Genomic DNA, 17741 nt, shown 5'->3' on the forward strand with positions numbered 1-17741 from the left:
TATTCTGAGATAAATTTGTGCCAAAAGCTTAGCGGGTCGCAGGCCAGGACCATCATTTAAGTAGGAAGGACCTGACGCATGGGGCGTGAGTAGAAAAAGCAGCCTCTGACTCTCTGTTCGTGGAGAGCAATTTCAACCAATGGTTTTGTTTGCACATCTCTTCAAACATTTATTTGAAGTAATTGAGTGAACTTTAAAAAATTAATTTTGGTCTTAAAAAGAAAGATGACTCTTCTTACCCTGGGACTCCAGGTGGACACAAACCTGGCCCTGGCCCGATGACAGTCCTGCTCCCCACGTGGCCGTGGCTCTCACAGGAGGGAGGATGTTGCAGGGGCCCCGGCCAGGTGCCCCGCCATGCTCACAGGTCCTTCCTTTGCAAACGGCCACTTTGTGTACTCAGTGGGCAGCCCGTGCCAGAGGGCCAGCACAGGGACTTAGCATAACAATGCAGCGTCTCACTAGTAACACCTGAGTTATCTATCCTACAGAGGTGCCTTGGACTTGAAAGTTTTCCAGTTTTATTTCACTCTGAAAGGAAGGAAGTCAAAGTGTGGTCTTGTTATGTTTCCAGATGCATTTCCCTGCAGTCAGGTTTCACATCAGGAGAGCATGCAGGGGGCTTGCTCAGGTGTCTGTGTCCCAGGAGGACTGAGAGGGCCGTGCCTGCCCCGGGCCGGCCTGCTGACCCCACTGGCTCTAGAGGAGCTCCGAGTCGCCCTGCCGGCTTCAGGGCTGGGGGCTTCCTGTGCACCTGGGACCTGAGACCGGCCCACCCTCAGAGGGCCCCCCTCCAGGCCGTCAGCTGCCTTGTCCTGGGGTGGGCGCCCCTCTCTGGGCACAGCAGGAGGAGGAGAAGGGAGGGAAGGCAGGAGACAGAGGAAGGGGGCCCAGGACCCTTGCGGGGGGACAGTGGGCATGGCGGGGCTGAGGGGGAGCCGCTTGGAGGGCAGAGCCCAGAGGTGCCAGTGGCAACTTCAGCAGGTTGTCCTCTCCTCATTCCCACCCTCACCTTTCCGATGACGCCTCCCTCCACCTCCAGCGCCGTGACCTTGATCACACGCCTGATTAGCTGCCCCTGAGAGCACCTGCTCTGACCTCATGGCCTGGGTGCTGCCAGGGGCCTCGCCTGCTCTTTCTGCCTCTGCTGCCTCCTGCCTCGTCCCTGCATCATCCGCTGCTCTTTTAAAGCCCTCACCTGGCCTGTGCTGGCGGGGATGCAGGGGGAGATGGGGGGCAAGCCCTCTGTGGCCTCAGGCGAGGCCCGGGCTCTCATGCCTCAGTTTCCCCATCTGTGCAGGTGTGTGGATTAGACAGTGCTCACTCAGGTGGCCAGGTGGCGAGGGAATGAATGGGTCAGAGGTCACGGTCACCCCCCAGCTGCCATCTTTGGCAGCGCAGGGTTCAAGAGCTCCTTCACCAAGGGCTCCCTGAGGTGGGGGCCCGGCCCAGTCCCCCCGGGGCTTTGGGGTCAGTGTCTGACTTTGCCGTCCCCTTCGCCTCTCCCCTCAGTTCCCTGACCCTAACAGACCTGCCGTGGATCTTCGGCCAGGCTCCAGCGGCCCATTCCAGTGTCTGGTGTCCCCTGACGCTGGGCCCCCTCTGGATGCCAGGCCCAGCCGGGTCGGGCTCCTTTGGATGTCAGACCTCCTCTTGGCCCAGCTCCCGGTGCCTCCTGACTTTCGTGACAAGTTCAGAGCCTTGGAAGGGCGATGCCATCTACCCCCAGTCTCTAGGCCCATCTACCTTTCAGCCCCTAGAGAGATGGCGTGCCTCACCACCGCTGATGTGCGCTGACGTTCTGTTGGCACAGAAATCGTCCCCTCTGAGGAGCGTTTCAAAGGACTGTGTGATGTTCGGTGACCTGTCCATCCCATTTGGACTTCACTGGAAGCATCTCCTTCGCCCACTCTCGTCACTCCCCTCGGTGCTTCTTGCTGTATCCCAGTGTGCTGCCAGCTGATCGGACTTCTGGAAGCGTTTGAAAATGTTCTCTTCTGCAAACACGGCCCAGAATCCACCCACCGCCCCACTCAGGGCTGGGCGCCGGGCAAGGTCCCCCCACGCCTCGTGAGCGTCTGAGACACAGAGTCAAGGGAAGTTTCCGAGCTGAAGTGTCCTCAAGAGGTGAGGCCAACAAGAGACTCTGAAATAACTTTTGTTGCTGTTGGATTGAAAACAATCCATGTTTGGGGGGGTGAGTGAGAGGACGGATGCCTTCTTTCAAAAAGCAGGTGTCGTCAGGGAGCTGTCCCCCGAATGCCTGGCGGGCGCCGTGGTTCCAAGGACAAGAGCCGCCGGGGCTGGCTGTGCAGCGCGGCCTCCAAGAGCTGCTTGTTCCCCGGGAGCCGCAGCTCATGTGGACGCGGGGTTCTCCCGCCTCGCTGTTTTGCGCGCTTGGGTCAGGATGCAGGGACTTCGGTGGCTTTGTTAAGCTGGCAGCCTCCGGGTGTGGGTGTAGGCAGACTGTAGACGGCCTTCTTGCTTTATCAAAAGGGTTATTTATTTATTTACCACAGAGAGTGTGTGTGTTTTCCCCTGAAAGACTACAGGGCTGCCCGCCTGGCCGCAGAGCCCGTCCGCTGGGGATGGAGACGCGCTACGGAGCCAGCGGCGCCCACACCCTCGCTCTCCAACTGCGTGAAGCCTACGCCACCGTTTTGATAACGGCCACGTTGTAACTTCCTGTCCCTGGAACGACAGTCATCCCTAACGTCCCACTAGCCTGTGCTCTTGAAGAACAGTGCTGTGCTTAACGGGAAATCAAAACAAGCTGGGGGGAAAGGGCATTGGTTAATGGGTAATGGCACACACCTCAAAATGTTAATCCCTGAAGTGGACGAATATGTGCACCCCCTGGGAATGACTGTTCGAATTTAAGAAGTGAAGCAACATTCAGATTGTTCTGAATGAAAGCGTGTGGCCCCAGGCCCTGCAGAGGAGGGACAGTGTCTGAACAGACTCATCCACCTGAAGTGTGGGAGAGGAACCCCGCTCTCAGCGCGATTGTTAGAGCACCCACAGCCACGGACAACCACCCACAGCCACCCACAACCACCCACAACCACAGACAACCAACCACAACCACCCACAACCACCCGCAACCACGCACAACCACGGACAACCACCCACAACCACCCATAACCATGCACAACCACCCACAGCCACCCACAACCATGCACAACCAGGCACAACCACGGACAACCACCCACAACCATGTATAACCACTCACAACCACCCACAGCCATGGACAACCACCCACAACCACCCACAACCACAGACAACCATGGACAACCACCCATAACCACCCACAACCATGGACAACCACAGACAACCATGCACAACCACCCACAGCAATGCACAACATCTGAGTGCAGACCTGTAAGGGCCTTGCTAGCAAGCCAAGTGTGAGGGTGCCACCACAAGTGGTGAATGGGACTTAGGAGACAGTTTGAGACAGTGACAGTTTCTGACCATAGCACTGGAGTTCTAGAAGAGGTTTTCCGGAGCCCTCGTCTACAACACTGTCCCAGTCCAGTCAGCGTGTTGGTGGCGGGATGGGAGCTGGTGTTTGCTCCTTCCCCTGGACCACGAGCTTTGTGGACGGCCAGGGCCAGTGCTCCTGCCCTGCTGGTTGAGCAGGTGCGTCCCACAGGCCAGAGCCAGGGCGCGGGGGCAAGGGGGTCTGCATGCAGGGCAGCTGTGGAGGGCAGCGGCCGCCCGTCGGGAAGGAGCCCAGTGAGGCTGTGCTGAGATGACGGCGACCCTGCTGGGTGCCTGAGACAAGGGGGCCCCCAGGCTGCCTCCACAGCCAGTGCCTGGGGCTCAGGTGTGCCCGGTGGGGCCCTCGGGGTTGGGACGGAGGGGGTCGGTTCCTGGGGAAGGATGTAGGATGCCCGAGCGCTCAGGAGGGGCACTGGCACCAAAGGCAACACAGAGACGTTGCTCCTTCGAATAATCTGAACTGTCCTCCAGTTTGTCCTCACGTGGGGCCCCGGAGGGCAGTGCCTTGTATTGTCCCGAATTCCAGCACGTTAGGAAGACGGGCCCGGAACAGAACAGCCGTTAGAGAGAAATGACCCAAATCTTGCTTGTCCAGCAGGACCAGCCCAGGTGTGTGCTCTCCTGACCTCTGTGACTATCCTGCAAAAACCAACCAGGATGCACATCACCGTATACGCGCCAGGAGACAAATGTCCCTCGGCCTCCAGATGTGGCCCTACACCCGGCCAGCACCATCCGGCAGTGCGCTTGTCCCACCGCAGCCCCCAGAGTGGGGTCCACACCGAGCAAGCTGAGCAGGCTCGCAGGACCCTGGCGCCCTTTCCTGGCGCCCTGCATAAGACGCATGCGGAGATGGGCAGACCCGGGATCCAGACGGAGGCTCAGGGCGGAGGCCTCTGCATCTGAGCACGACTCCCAGCGGAACCAGCACTTGGCCTTTGGAAGACCACGCCCCAGCTCCGTCAGGCAGGAGGGAGCTGTGTCCTCTGGAAACCCTGTGGGTGAGAGGCCCAGGGGTCATTCTTCCCCAGAGCAGCAGCCGTCGGAGAAAGCAGAGGTCGCTCCTTTGGGCCAGTTTCCTGGATGGCACGCTCCCCGCCCCCGCCCCGTCCTAGAGTCTTGAGTAGGTGCAGTCGGCTTGTCTGGTTTAATCTGTGTGTGGGTTGAATTTGCTAGTTTGTTTATAACAACCGGGCCCAGAATTCTCCCTCGTCACCGCCCCTCTTAGCCACTGATTAAGCCCCACAGGCCGTTTGCCATGACTTCAACGCGCACAGGCGCTCGCGGGCCAGCGGGGCCCGGAAGGGGCAAGAGACGGCATCTCTCACACGCTCCGGGGCAGCGAGGTGTTAACAGCTGAGGTCTCCGTCCGCTGAAGCCCATCTGGGGACACGGGACTTGGAGAGACACATGGAGGGGAGTGTGGCAGGAGGCACCCCACTGGGTGCTTTGTGATCAGGGGCAGGCGGGGGGCCGCGGCTGTGATGGGGGCAGGTGAGCTCCACGTGGCCAGGTCTGACCCTCTGAGGGAGGCGATGAGGCTGGGTTTTACGTGGAGTCTGCTGTTGTAAGTACTTAGCAGGCTGGACAAAACAAGCGGGTGGCCCCCTCAGGTCCTGTGGCCACCCTTGTGGGCTGAGAAGCTTCGAGAAGTTTGGGCCTCAATGTCGTGCTGGTCTCTGCCATTGGAACCCAAGACCGTCCCCCAAGGCCCCGCATGCCTGTGGGCAGTCCCACTGCAGCAGCAGCCGGGGGGCAGGAGCCAGGACTAGGAGACCAGGTGCCCCTGACACAGGGCTCACTGTCCACACCTGTGAACACAGCCCATTGCTGTCACTTCCATAAAAAAAAAGCCAGAGCCGGGCTGCCGGGTACCCGAGTCAGTGACGATGTGACTGACCTGCCCACCCTCACCCAGGACGGCACCTGCTTTGCCCGAATGTTGAAATAACACCCGTTTATTTTGCTCAAGAAATTAGGGTCCAATTTAGCAAAACACCATGTGCTTCCCTCCATCCCCCAACAGAAGTGATGGAAACCTGATAGTTCAGAGTTTATTCCTTGTTCCTACATAAACGGCAAACGACCGGTACAGAGACTGTTTTCCTGAATTAGATTTTTTAGGTAAAGGACTCAGACTCTTTATGACGCCAGCCCATAAGTTACGGAAACAGACTCCATTGTGACACGCTTGGTCGAGGTCCTGGAAGACCACCAGAGCCAAGGCTCATCTTGTGGTTGTCACCCGTTTCCCCCAGGACTGTAAACACTGTGGCTCAGTTCAGCAGAAACGTTCCCTGGACGCCTTGTCCCGGAGCCGGAGAAGGCAGCGCGAGCTGTGGCTGCGCCAGGTGGCTCCTGCAGGCGCCCAGTCGCCTGACCCCGTGCGGGGGGGTGGGGGGCTGCCAAAGTGCCAGCCCACGACGAGGGCAGCACAGAGCGTGGCCGGGACACCTGCGGTGACAGGAGCCTGCGCTCCGTGTGTGAGGACGCGCACCTGCATAGGCCGGCTTGACCGTGACGCGCTCGGGTCTGTGGCGCGGGGACCGGGGCGGCGCCTGTGAGGCGACAGCCACACCCACCGCTGCTGCTTTGGTTTCTTTCGTCTGAACGGGGACGAAAGAATGCTTTTTACTCTGTCAACACATCTTAAGTAATGGCGTGTTACCTCTAATTCTCCCATTTGAATTTGAAGTTTTCTTTTGATTGCCATTGATTTGTCAGTGATCTTGACGTGCAACTTTTACTCAAATACACAGCAAATTCCGAAGTCGCTCCACAGTCCCGGCTTAGCTGCCGCGGGGTCACATCTGTCAGGCGTGGCCGGAAAGTGCAGAGGGTCTGTGTCTGCACCTTATTTGTATTTATAAATCCCACCTCATCACTGCACCCAGACGCCACACACGGTGCGTTGATGTGGAGTCACTGCCTCGCTTTCTGGTGACAGTGCCCGAGCCTCTGGGCGCCGAGCGCGTGATGCCTCCCGAGGAGCTCGTGGTCGCCCGGAAGCGCCGCTCCCTGCGGCCCCCGCTTGCCATGTGGTTAGTGCGACCGTTTCAGGGGAAAAGGACTATAATGAAGATTACGTGCGGGAAGGAAAGAAACTCATAAAAGAATTAACTGTGAAATAATGTCATTGTCCACGGGGTCTTGAACTTTTGTGTTTAACATGCAGAAAAATGTAAGCAGGTGTTTTATCTTGCTGCCCGGGCCCCCCCAGGAGACGTTAGACGCTAACTCGGGGGGTGCACGTGGCCTGTTGCATCGCAGCGACCTGGGGCTAATGTCTTAAAAAGGTTAAGCCGGCATGTTCCTCAATGAATTACCACTGTCATTCAACTCATTAGAAGAGTTTATGGACTTACAGTATGTCTGTAATTTATAGCCTGCTCCGTGACAAAGCCGAATGCTAACATGTGCCTAATTTCCAGGGTTATCTCAAGTTCCATTTGTCTCCCCACGGACAATGCGCCTCTGATTCCGTGCTTCATGGATGAGGTACATGCGGTTTCATATTTAGTGCCATCAATCACAGGGAATTGCCTCCAGTGCGCGCCTCGGTTCAAAGCGATTTCTTCGCAGCCTCTGGTGAGTGACGGAAGGTTGCTGAGCCGGCGGGAGGCATCGTCCTCCGGCGTCCCCAGAGGTGACAGGCAAGGCCTTGTGTCCCTGGGATGCCGGAGGCCCCGCCCGGGTGGCCCCTGGTTCCAGAACGTCCATGCACGGTTCACCCCGGGATGCGGGGCCAGGGGGCCACTTCCGGCACAGTGAGGTTTCTGGATGCCTGTGTGCGGGGCCCTGACCCCACTGGCTTCCCTGCTGCGGGAAGTCCCTGCTGGGGACACTGACCAGAGCTTGATGCTGGGGTGTCCACCTAGAGCACTGCTCTCGGCCACTGTCCTCTCCTGCAGGTGCCATCCGGCCGCGGTGTCCGACTGCCTCGTGGTTAAAGTGTCAACGGAAGCCTGCGTGTGAGGTGGGAGCATCCAACCCTCAGAAGCCATGGTTCCAGCAAGTTCCAGAATCACTGGGGAGGGGCAGGTTGGCCCAGTGGAAAAGACGGTTTTACAACGGGCTTTACATTTTGTGCAGGAGACCAGCCGCAGTAGTAATGAAAAGTGGGCTTGCAGCGGTGGGGGGGGGGGGCAGGAATAGCACGTGCTGATGGCACAGCTGTGACCCCAGGACCTGCGGGGGCCTCCCTCCCCAGGGGCATCCTTGGTCTTTTATCACAGCCCCCAACTCCTTTGGTCAGAATCGTCTTTCTTCCTGTGTTCTTCTATCAGACCCTTACTGACGGTTTTAAAAACCAAAAGCTGGGTGTGGAGTTCCAGTTTCGCAGGGTGAGGGAGCCCCCGGGGTCTGACGTGCATCCGCCTGCGCAGAGCTGACATCCTCTTAGACGCGGTCGCCGTGGGCGACGGCATGTGTGCACTTTTTACCACAAGTTGAAAAGAACCCTGGCGCTTGGATTATCAGTCCCAGGCCTGAGATTGCGATGTCATTACGGCGACTCCCTCCAGAAAACCAGCGGGATCCGTGGGCCGCGGTGGGACCACGAACAGGAAGCCCCCAGTTTGACATTAGATTGGTGTTCTGTCGTGTCCCTGTGACCTCGTGCCGAACGGTGCCCTGGAGAGAAAAGCATGTGTGTGTGTGTGTGTGTGTGTGATTTTTTTTTTTTTTTAATTTTGGCTCCTGACAAGCAGTTTCTTAAGACTCTGTCTTTTTTTTTTTAAACCTCTTTCTATTTATTTATTTAACCGTTCCACTTACTTTAAATTTTACTCATTTATTTGTATTTTTGGTGGGAGTAAACCCGTGCATGTCTGTTTATCTTTAATGGAGGCCCCGGGGGCGAGCCGTGGACGGCGTGCAGGCTGAGCGTGTGCTCCGCCGTCGGGCTCTGCCCTTCCTGCCGGAAAGCACATCGCTGACGGCCTGACGGAGAAAGCCCGGCCAGGAGGCGCGGAGACATGAGCCGTGGACAACCAGAACGGGGTTCTGCAGGCGTCTTTTTATTCAGAAGCCGTAGGCATTTCATTTTTCTCCCATTAACTCCCGACCCGGGGGCCAGAGGCTGAGGGCTTCACGCCCACCCCGGGCCTGGGGCGGCCGCACCTGCTCCCTGAGCCTCTCGCGGCGGGAGGAGAGGGCTGCGGGGCGGCGTCAGCGCGGTGGCCGTGTTTCATCGTGTCTCATCGCTACCCAGGAAATGACCGAGCAGCCGGTTTCCCAGCTCGGAGTCTGCACATCACTATGGTTTAAAGTTGTTAGCTTTCTTGGACTTCAGTGCAGGAAGAAAGCCTATGGGCTGTGAGAAAAGCTGAGGGGCTGTGAGGCCCACTGGGCTGGCGCACACGTGCTGGGCTCGGCTTTGGCACTCCCACTCCGTTACAAGGGGCCGTGGAAGTGGCTCGGTTGTCTGCACAGTGGGCGCCCCCCGCCCCATCCCTCCCCCCGGGACGTCCCAGTGGCCGCCCTGCTCCTGCCTGCTCACCCAGGACGGCTTTCCTTTTTCAGAAGTTTCTACCATCCTTGAATTATTTCTCTTTCGTTAAAAAATTACTTTATGTATTTTGTTTTGGTGTCATGTTACCAGTTTGAGGCATGGAAACAATTTCTTTAAGTCTCTCTCTCCTCCCGCGTTTATAAAATTACCGTTTTGAGTGTTTCCGCCACATACGTCGGGAAGCTCAGGGCTGTAATATCTGCTTCAAGCGCCTAACAGGACTCAGGCAACCAGGGGGAGAGGGAAGCCCACCGTGTTCGCCTGTTCTTCCTCCATCACTTCTTGTCCGTTTAGGGGCCCCCGTCCCTCTGCCAGGGTAGGTCTGGGGCAGCACGTTCCTCCTTCCCCTTTGCCTGAGAGTGTCTGGATTTTCCTTCAGTTCCTGAGGGAGCAGAATTCTATGCTGACAGCCTTGTCTTCCAGCGCTTGAACGATGATGTGGCACTTCCTCCTGGTCTCCAGTGTTTTCGAGGAGAAGTTTGCTGTCATTTGCTTTGCTTCCTCCCCCTGCGAACGGGGCGTCGTTCCTCTCCGGCTGTTCCGAGACTCAGTCTTGGCCCTCAGTCTCCCGAAGGTCGACTGCGGTGTGGGCTTCCCTGCATTTATCCGGATTGCACTTCGCTTGGCTCCTTGATTCTGAAGGTTTGTTCATTTATCGCCAGATTCTGGTCACGACATCTTCAAATACTTTCAGCCTCCTCCTGCTTCCCTCGTCTTCTGAGGCTCCAGTGAGACAAATGTTAGATTTCTCTTTCAGGCCCACAGACCCTGAGGCTTTGCTCATCCTTTTTTCGGTCTGTTTCTCTCTGTCGTTCAGATTTGGTAATTCCCACTGTGCTGTCTGCTTGGGTCCTCTCCTCCGTCCTCTGCGTCTGCTGAGAAGCCAGTCCGGTCAGTGTTTGATCTGATGATTGTATTTTTCAGTTCTACAGTTTCCATTTGGTTCCTCTTTATATCTTCTTTTTTTAAATTGAAGTGTAGTTGTTGTGCAATGTTGTATAAGTTTCAGGTGTACAGCATAGTGATTCAGTTATACTATATGTATTCTTTTTGAGATTCTTTTTCTTTATTAGTTATTACAAGATACTGAATATATCTGTTAATTCCAGACTCTTTAATTTATCCCTCTGCCCCTTTCCCCTTTGGTAACCATAAGGTTTTTTTTTTTTTTCCTATGTCTATGAGTCTCTGTTTTGTAACTAAGTTCATTTGTATCACTTAAAAAATTTCATATAAAAGTGATATCATATGGTATTTTTCTTTCTCTGGCTTACTTCACTTAGTATCATAATTTCTAGGTCCATCCATGTTGCTGCAAATGGCATTATTTCATTCTTTTTTATGGCTGAGTAGTATTCCATTATATAAATACACCACAACTTCTTTATGCAGTCATCTGTTGATGGACATTTAGGCTGTTTCCATGTCTTGGCTATTGTAAATAATGCTGCTATGAACATTGGGGTGCAGGTGTCTTTTCGAATTAGAGTTCCCTCTGGATATATGCCCAGGAGTGGGATTGCTGGAGCATATGGTAAGTCTATTTTTAGTTTTTTAAGGCACCTCCATACTGTCCTCCATGACAGCTGCACCAATTTACGTTCCCACCAGCAGCGCAGGAGGACTCCTTTTCCCCACAGCCTCTCCAGCATTTGTTGTTTGTGGACATTTTGATGATGGCCATTCCGACCAATGTGAGGTGATAACCTCATTGTAGTTTTGATTTGAATTTCTCTAATAATTTGCGATACTGAGCATTTTTTCATGTCCCTATTGGCCATCAGTATGTCTCCTCTGGAGAAACGTCTAGTTAATTCTTCTGCCCATTTTTGAACTGGTCTGTTTGTTTGTTTTGATATTGAGCTGTATAAGCTGTTTGTATATTTTTGAAATTAGGTCTTTGTAGGTCTCATTGTTTGCAAATATTTTCTCCCCTTTGGTAGGTTGTTTTTTTAATTGAAGTGTAGTCAGTTTACAATGTTGTACTGTTTTTATATCCAAAGTAACAGGCCACTCCAAGCTTCTGCTTCTTAACTGGCGCCATTTCAGCCTTAAACGGCAAGGAAGCGTCTGCTGAAAGGGGGAGGGCGTGTTTGCAGGAGACGTCGTTCGTTCGTCAGTTGTGGGAGGCAGGGAACTCAGGGGCCCAGAGCTGGGGGTGCGGAAACCCGAGGGTGAAGCACAGGAGCGGCAGAAGCCACACCTAGGGGTCTGGACGGGTTCAGAACTTTCCCAGGAGCAGATCTCAGCCAGTCTGGTCCATGCGCCCCTTTAATCCACCAATGGCCTCTAAGAAAGGTGGGGAAAACCCATCCTCCCTGCAGAAGAAAGGGCTCCCCAACATCTCCCACTTGGGCTGGAGCAGGGAGAAGTTTCATTCAAAAGAAAAGAAGAAAAAAAATTCCCCTCCAGGGCCTTTGACCAAGCGCCCTTCAGGACAAAAGGCCCCTGGCGTTTCCCTCCCCCGGGGCGAGGACCCAGGCGAGGGCTGGAGGCCGGCTGCCGGGCGCGGCTGCCAACTTTGCAGGAGCGCCGCTGCTAATTACGGCGGGTTTCCCTGCTCGCCGCTCTTTGGCAGCCGGCGCGGCACCTGTGCACTCAGACCTGGGGCCGCTGCCCCCGCAGATGTCCTGATCCTTTGTTGCTCTCCTGTTAGTGGCACTTAATAGGCTGGGCCCGGAGGCTTTGCTAAGCACCCGGGGATGGACAGCAAACATTGTTCCCGCAGTGGGCAAAGGGTCAGACGGGTTTCTCCAGCCTCTAAAGCTCAGCCAGATAATTGCTGGTGATTAGCAATTTTAATTACCAGGTGCAGGGGTCGGGACCCCTCCTGTAATTGGGCAGGTCGTTAACCAGCCAGTAGTTGTGACCGCGGTGGGAGGTGACCAATATGCTCTGGATCTTTTAAAGTTAATTAAATTAAAGCAGCTAACATCACCAAAGGCAGCCTGGAATCTGATGGGCTGGAGAGGACACGTTTTTGGTAAAACTTGTGCTGCGAGCGAGTCTAAGGCCACTTCGCACAGCAGCTTGAAAGCCCCTGGAAGCTCTGTGTGTGGCGTGTGTCCGTGGCTGGAGGGGCGGTGACGGAGACCTGAGCTGCTACGTCGGCCCTGTTGGAGTAACTCACTGGTTTCTGTCGCTGACCCTCAGGGGTGGGGGTGGTCATAGGACCTCGATGAGCAGAACAGAAGCATCCCCAGGGCCAGCTGTGGAAGGCGGACGTGTTCTCAGCCCCCGAGGGCCCTCCTGCCACATCTCCCATCATCCTGTTAACGTCTAACTGATGCCAGTGTCGACTTGAAGATGATAAATGTCCCCAGTTCCTTTCACAGAAGCCTGGAAGCCTTAATAAGTTTCAGAGTCTCTAAGGAGCAGAAGAACCAGCCGCAGTCTTCCTGCGGTGGCCGCGGTCTTCCTGCGGTGGCCACGGCCCCACACGCCGCCGGAAGGGCTCGCCCCTCTCTGGGTGACACCTGGCTGTGAAGGCTGCATCCTTCCTCCAGGGCCGTGCTTGCGGGGAGCAGCACAGCTGACACACTCAGGAAGAGGAGACCAGGCAGGTGAGGACACACCTGTGGCTCAGGCTCTGGGTGGGAGTGGAGGGGCAATGTGGAGAGAAGATGCCTGGCCCAGGGCAGTGGGCCGAACACAGGAACAACCCCATGGACGAGCCTCAGCCTCGTGCTGCCCTGTCTGGCTCCAGGGTCCTGCGGCCCCCACTCGACCCGCTGGCCGTGATGCAGAGCCCTCCCCCAAGTGCCACCAGGGGCAGCTCACTCCCGACAGTGGATGGATGGCGCGTGACTCTCTGACTCCCCTGGAAGGCTTTGTGGTTTCCAGAAAGAAAAGGCTGGCACCCAGCGGTTGGGTGGGCTCTGGAAGCCACGTGCCCCAGGGACAATGGCCGAGCCAGCTCCGGCCATGGGAGGCCTCTCAGAGGAGTCCATGTAAATGGGGCGGGATGCATGCCCGGGAGGTGGGTCCCAGTCGAGCACCTGCAACATCAAGGTAAAGAGATGCAGGGAGGTTTCTGAAAGGGTCGGATATTTGCAGGCTGATACTTAGCAAATCAACCATTTTCTCCATTTTCTTATCACGTGTCATGCTGGGATGGCGCCTCCTTGGTCACACGGATGGAGTCATTACTGCCATGTTGTGTTCTGGAAGGGCGTCAACGCGGCGTGTGTACATCCCACACATCATGCATGTGCAACACGCTGTGGGTGCCTGGGAGGCCCGCTCATGTACATATGATGTACACATGGAGTTTTACATGTGTGGGCACATCACACTTTCATGTTATGGGGTTAGGTGCACATGGACTTATGCCCTGTACATGTCATCTGTGCATGCTGCATGTGTGTTATACCCATGCACTGTGTGTGTGCACGATGTGTGTGTTGTTTGAACTGGATAGAGCATGCACATTACACACATACGTAGTGACCCTGTGTTATGTTTGCACGCTGGGCAGGCCACCTGTGCATATTACGTGTACGCATGTTCAGTGTGTATCGTACGTGCACATGGAGCATGCTCATATGTGTACTCACATGTTACATGTGTTGGCTCTGTTGTGTGTTCTGTTAATATTGATGATAACATGAGGCCAAGTTTATGGTCCTCGTGTGACAGTCATGAGGTTGAGGAGGGGTTGAGGGCAGGATATCAGTGAGGTGACTGCTTGGATAAGCAGAGAAATGTGAAATGTACCCCTCCTTGTGTGTCCCGTACGCTTTTAATTTGTGACTTAAAAAGCACATTTCAGGCATAATTACTTAGGGGTAACTTTTCCCCCTCGGGGCTCACCTGCAGTGGTTCCCTGGTGCACCGCCATCCATCACTGGTTTTCATCTGATGGCCTTTAAACCACTGTGCAAAAAAGTAAACAGGACCTGCAAATTAGGTCCCCAAGCTCCTGTCCAGGCTGCCAGCAGCCAGAGTTTGCTGGCAGGAGGCTGGGCCTGCTTGCATGGAGGTGGAAGAAGGTTCAGAGAAAGTGGGTGGGTGCACTGGGCACCACTGCGGGAAGCACACAGATGCTCTGCAGGGCGGAAAGTTACTGGTGGTAGAGGTCGTACAGGTGGTAGAGGAGAAACAGGTGGTAGAGGTGGTGCAGGTGGTGCAGGTGGTGCAGGTGGTGCTGGTGGTGCAGGTGGTGCAGGTGGTGCTGATGGTGCAGGTGGTTCAGGTGGTGCTGGTGGTGCAGGTGGTGCTGGTGGTGCAGGTGGTGCAGGTGGTGCTGGTTGTGCGGTGGTGCAGGTGGTGCTGGTGGTGCAGGTGGTGCAGGTGGTGCTGATGGTGCTGATGGTGCAGGTGGTGCAGGTGGTGCTGGTGGTGGCAGGTGGTGCTGATGGTGCAGGTGGTGCAGGTGGTGCTGATGGTGCTGATGGTGCAGGTGGTGCAGGTGGTGCTGGTGGTGCAGGTGGTGCTGATGGTGCAGGTGGTGCAGGTGGTGCTGATGGTGCAGGTGGTGCATGTGGTGCTGGTGGTGCAGGTGGTGCTGATGGTGCTGATGGTGCAGGTGGTTCAGGTGGTGCTGGTGGTGCGGTGGTGCAGGTGGTGCAGGTGGTGCAGGTGCTACAGGTGCACAGGTGCAAAGGGTCGAGGTTTTCCTGGTCCCCGGAGAGTCCTTGTTGTGTGTGGCTGGGCCCCTGCATTGAAGGGCAGAGAGGAGGGTTTGGGGCAGGCCCAGGAGACAGCGGAGCCCAGCCTCAAACTGGTTCCCCATGAACAGAGGCCCCTGGTGGGGGGTGGAGGGAAGATGTCGTGCCGGAGCCAGTCCCTCCCGGTGGCGGTGTTGGGTGGCAAGTCCTGAGTGAAGGGCCTGACCAATGCCCATGTCAGCAGCCTCTCTTTGTTTTTTAAGTTTTATTCTGAAAAAGCTCCCACTTCCAAAATAGCTACACCAGTGACGTCAAGTGATCTAGGTCACGTGCCAACGGCACAGAGTCAGTCTCAGACGGTTGACACTGAAACGCTGATGGTGATCGAATGTCACCGATGTCCCCACTAATATCCTTCCTCTGGTCTGAGATCCAGTTCCGGCTGCATTTGGGACAGGCCCTTGCTGTGTGGTTGTCCCTCGCACCTGGGCCATCTTGCAGCACGCTGGCTGGGATCCTCCCAGATGCCTGTCAGTCTGCATTCACCTGAGGTTCCCCCACGGCTAAGTTGAGGTGGTGTGGGGTCCTTCCCAGGCCCTCGTGGGGTGCACAGTGCCTGTCACTCCCGGGATGGTGGCTGTGGTCTGTGACCGCTGGTGGAGGTCCCACCCGCCAGTCTGTCTGTTGTGAGTTTGTGGGTTTTCCCTTTGTCATTGCTAAGTATTTCACGGGGAGATATTTGGAAACACATGAATGGCCCATTTCTCGCTGTATGTTCACTGACCGGTTTCAGCATCCATTGGTGCTTCTGCCTTCGTCAGGCATCACTGCGCTGTCTGCCAAGCGGGATTCCTGTTTCCATCGCTCCTCCTTGGTGGACTCATCGGAAGGAGCTCCCCCCGCCTCACTTAGACGATGACCTATTTGTCTCAGTCTAACAGTAGGTACTCCTTTTATCCCCTGGGATGTAACCCAGTATTATCATTAGTTAAAACTGTCCCCAACTGGCCACGGGTGCTCCTTCAGGGCAAGATCATTACTTTAAAGTCACACGCTGTGGCATTAGTTCCAAGTCAGATTTTCTAACTTCTCCGAGCGATGGTTCAGGCTGTGGAAACTCACCGGGGCTGGGGGGTGTGGGGTGCCCCGTCAGAGGTGAGAGAGGCCAGACGGTTTACTCTGTTCTCTTTGGAAGTGACCGCAGCCTCCCCCCTCACTTCAGGAGCAGGGAGGGCATCAGGTGTCACCCCTGAAGGCAGGCAGAGCCCATGAGGCGCCCCCCTCAGAGCCGCCACCCCATGGGCCCGCCCTGTCCCTGGCGCCCGCGGCCCGTCCGGCAGCTGACTCAGCCTGACCCAGGCCTAGTGCAGCCACGGCAGGTGTTCATCGAAAACCACCTCAGATCTTGCAGCTTCTAAGAGAGCTCGCCCTTCAAAGAGGTGTTTTGGAGAGAAAAACCTCTAGGAGTGAGTGGAGTCCGAGCACGGGGGACAGGGCGGGCTGGAGGGAGATGCGGGTCTGTCTTCCACCCTGAAGTCATGTCACAGAACTGGAGCAGCCCTGCAGCCGGGGTGGGTCTGCCCCGGCCACTCTGGAGGGGGCCCCTCCCCCAGGGCCGTCACAGACCCGCGCCCCGTTGCCCCCAGTCCGAGACGGGGAGCAAGGAGGGCTGCGAGGCACAGGGCGCCTTGGTCGCGTGCAGGCAGCCCGGGACCTCCGGGCTGCATGTGCGGGACCCCCTGGGTCACAGGAGGGGGAGGCGTGTCTCCAAGGTTTAAACAGAGAGTAGCTTTCACATCTTTTTAAAAGAGTAAGCCAAGTGTCCCCTCGTACGTGGAGCCTTGGTTTGTCTCGCACTCCCAGCGGCACAGAATCAGCCTGCCCCGCGCAGCCAGGCCGGGACCCGTGAGGAGTCGAACTTCAGCGCCGAGAAGGGGCAGGAGCTGTCCGAGGGCCGCGTGAGCCCCGCCGGGCGGAGAAATCTGCACGTCCGGACGCGCCTGGTGGGCAGGGCCAGCAGGCAGCGCCCGGAGTGCTGTGAGGTCACGTGTGAGCGACGGCCCCCGTGGGGGGACGGCAGTCAGGGGCTTCAGGGGACTCCAGGTCCCACCAACTCCACGTGCGGGTGGGACCCCGTCCCAGAGAGGCCCAGCACCCCACCCAGTGCCACCAGCAACCACGGTGCAGAGACCAGGCCGGTGGGTCTGTCCTTGGTCACCCTCCATGCCACTCACAGCCGGTGTGGACGTCAGAGCGAGACCCTGGACCGTCAGGGCACTGGATGTGGTAGGGGACTTGGACCCTTTGAAGTGACCTGAAAACCAGGGCCCACACTTCTGGTTTCTAAACCCCCTAGGAGGATGGAAACACACACCCTGACCCATTTCTGAGCCTCAGCCCCTCCCCACCCCCACGCCGAGGACGCGGCCGGGCCCTTAGAGGATGTGGGGGCCAGAGGTCAGCTCACGGATGGAGAGGAATGGGAGAAAGTGGAGGGAGGTTGGAAATGTTGGTGTAATTGACACCTAGAGCTGTGCGGGCGTAGGGGACGCTGACAGCACTTGTGGTGGCAGCTGAAGTGGCCAGCCTCACAAGGTGCCAGGCGAGGCGGGAAGGTGGACGTCTGCTACCCGGTCAGTCCTTACCTGTTGTGGGCGCCAGGCCCCGGAGCCATCAGGCAACGACGTGGGGCGGAGCTTCAAGAAGATCTGGTTTGAGATGGGGTGTGGGCGCTTCCTAGGGGTTGGGTGACTGAGCGCCATGTCACGACTGAGGATCCAGCCACGCCACCCACTGGCTGTCTTGGGCGTTCGAGGACATCGCCCTGCGGCTTCAGGTAACCTGCCCCCACCTGCTCACAGGCCCAGCCCCAGGACGCTCGGGACCACTGTGCTGTGGGCAGTGGGAGGGGGCTCGGCCTGGCACTGGGCTGGGAAGGGCCCACGTGTAGTTGCCCTCAGGAGTGAGACTGGTCTTTCCAGGAATATTGTAATGGCTCAGGGGGTGTGGGGTGATCACTACAGAGAGAAACGGGTTTCAGACGGAGGCCACCGGACGGCGCCTGTGCCCAGCCACCTGTCCCAGCTCCAGATGGAGAGCTGGTCACCGTTAGCGGA

This window comes from Camelus ferus, chromosome 14 (genome assembly GCF_009834535.1).
Source record: "Camelus ferus isolate YT-003-E chromosome 14, BCGSAC_Cfer_1.0, whole genome shotgun sequence".
Classification (NCBI taxonomy): Eukaryota; Metazoa; Chordata; class Mammalia; order Artiodactyla; family Camelidae; genus Camelus; species Camelus ferus.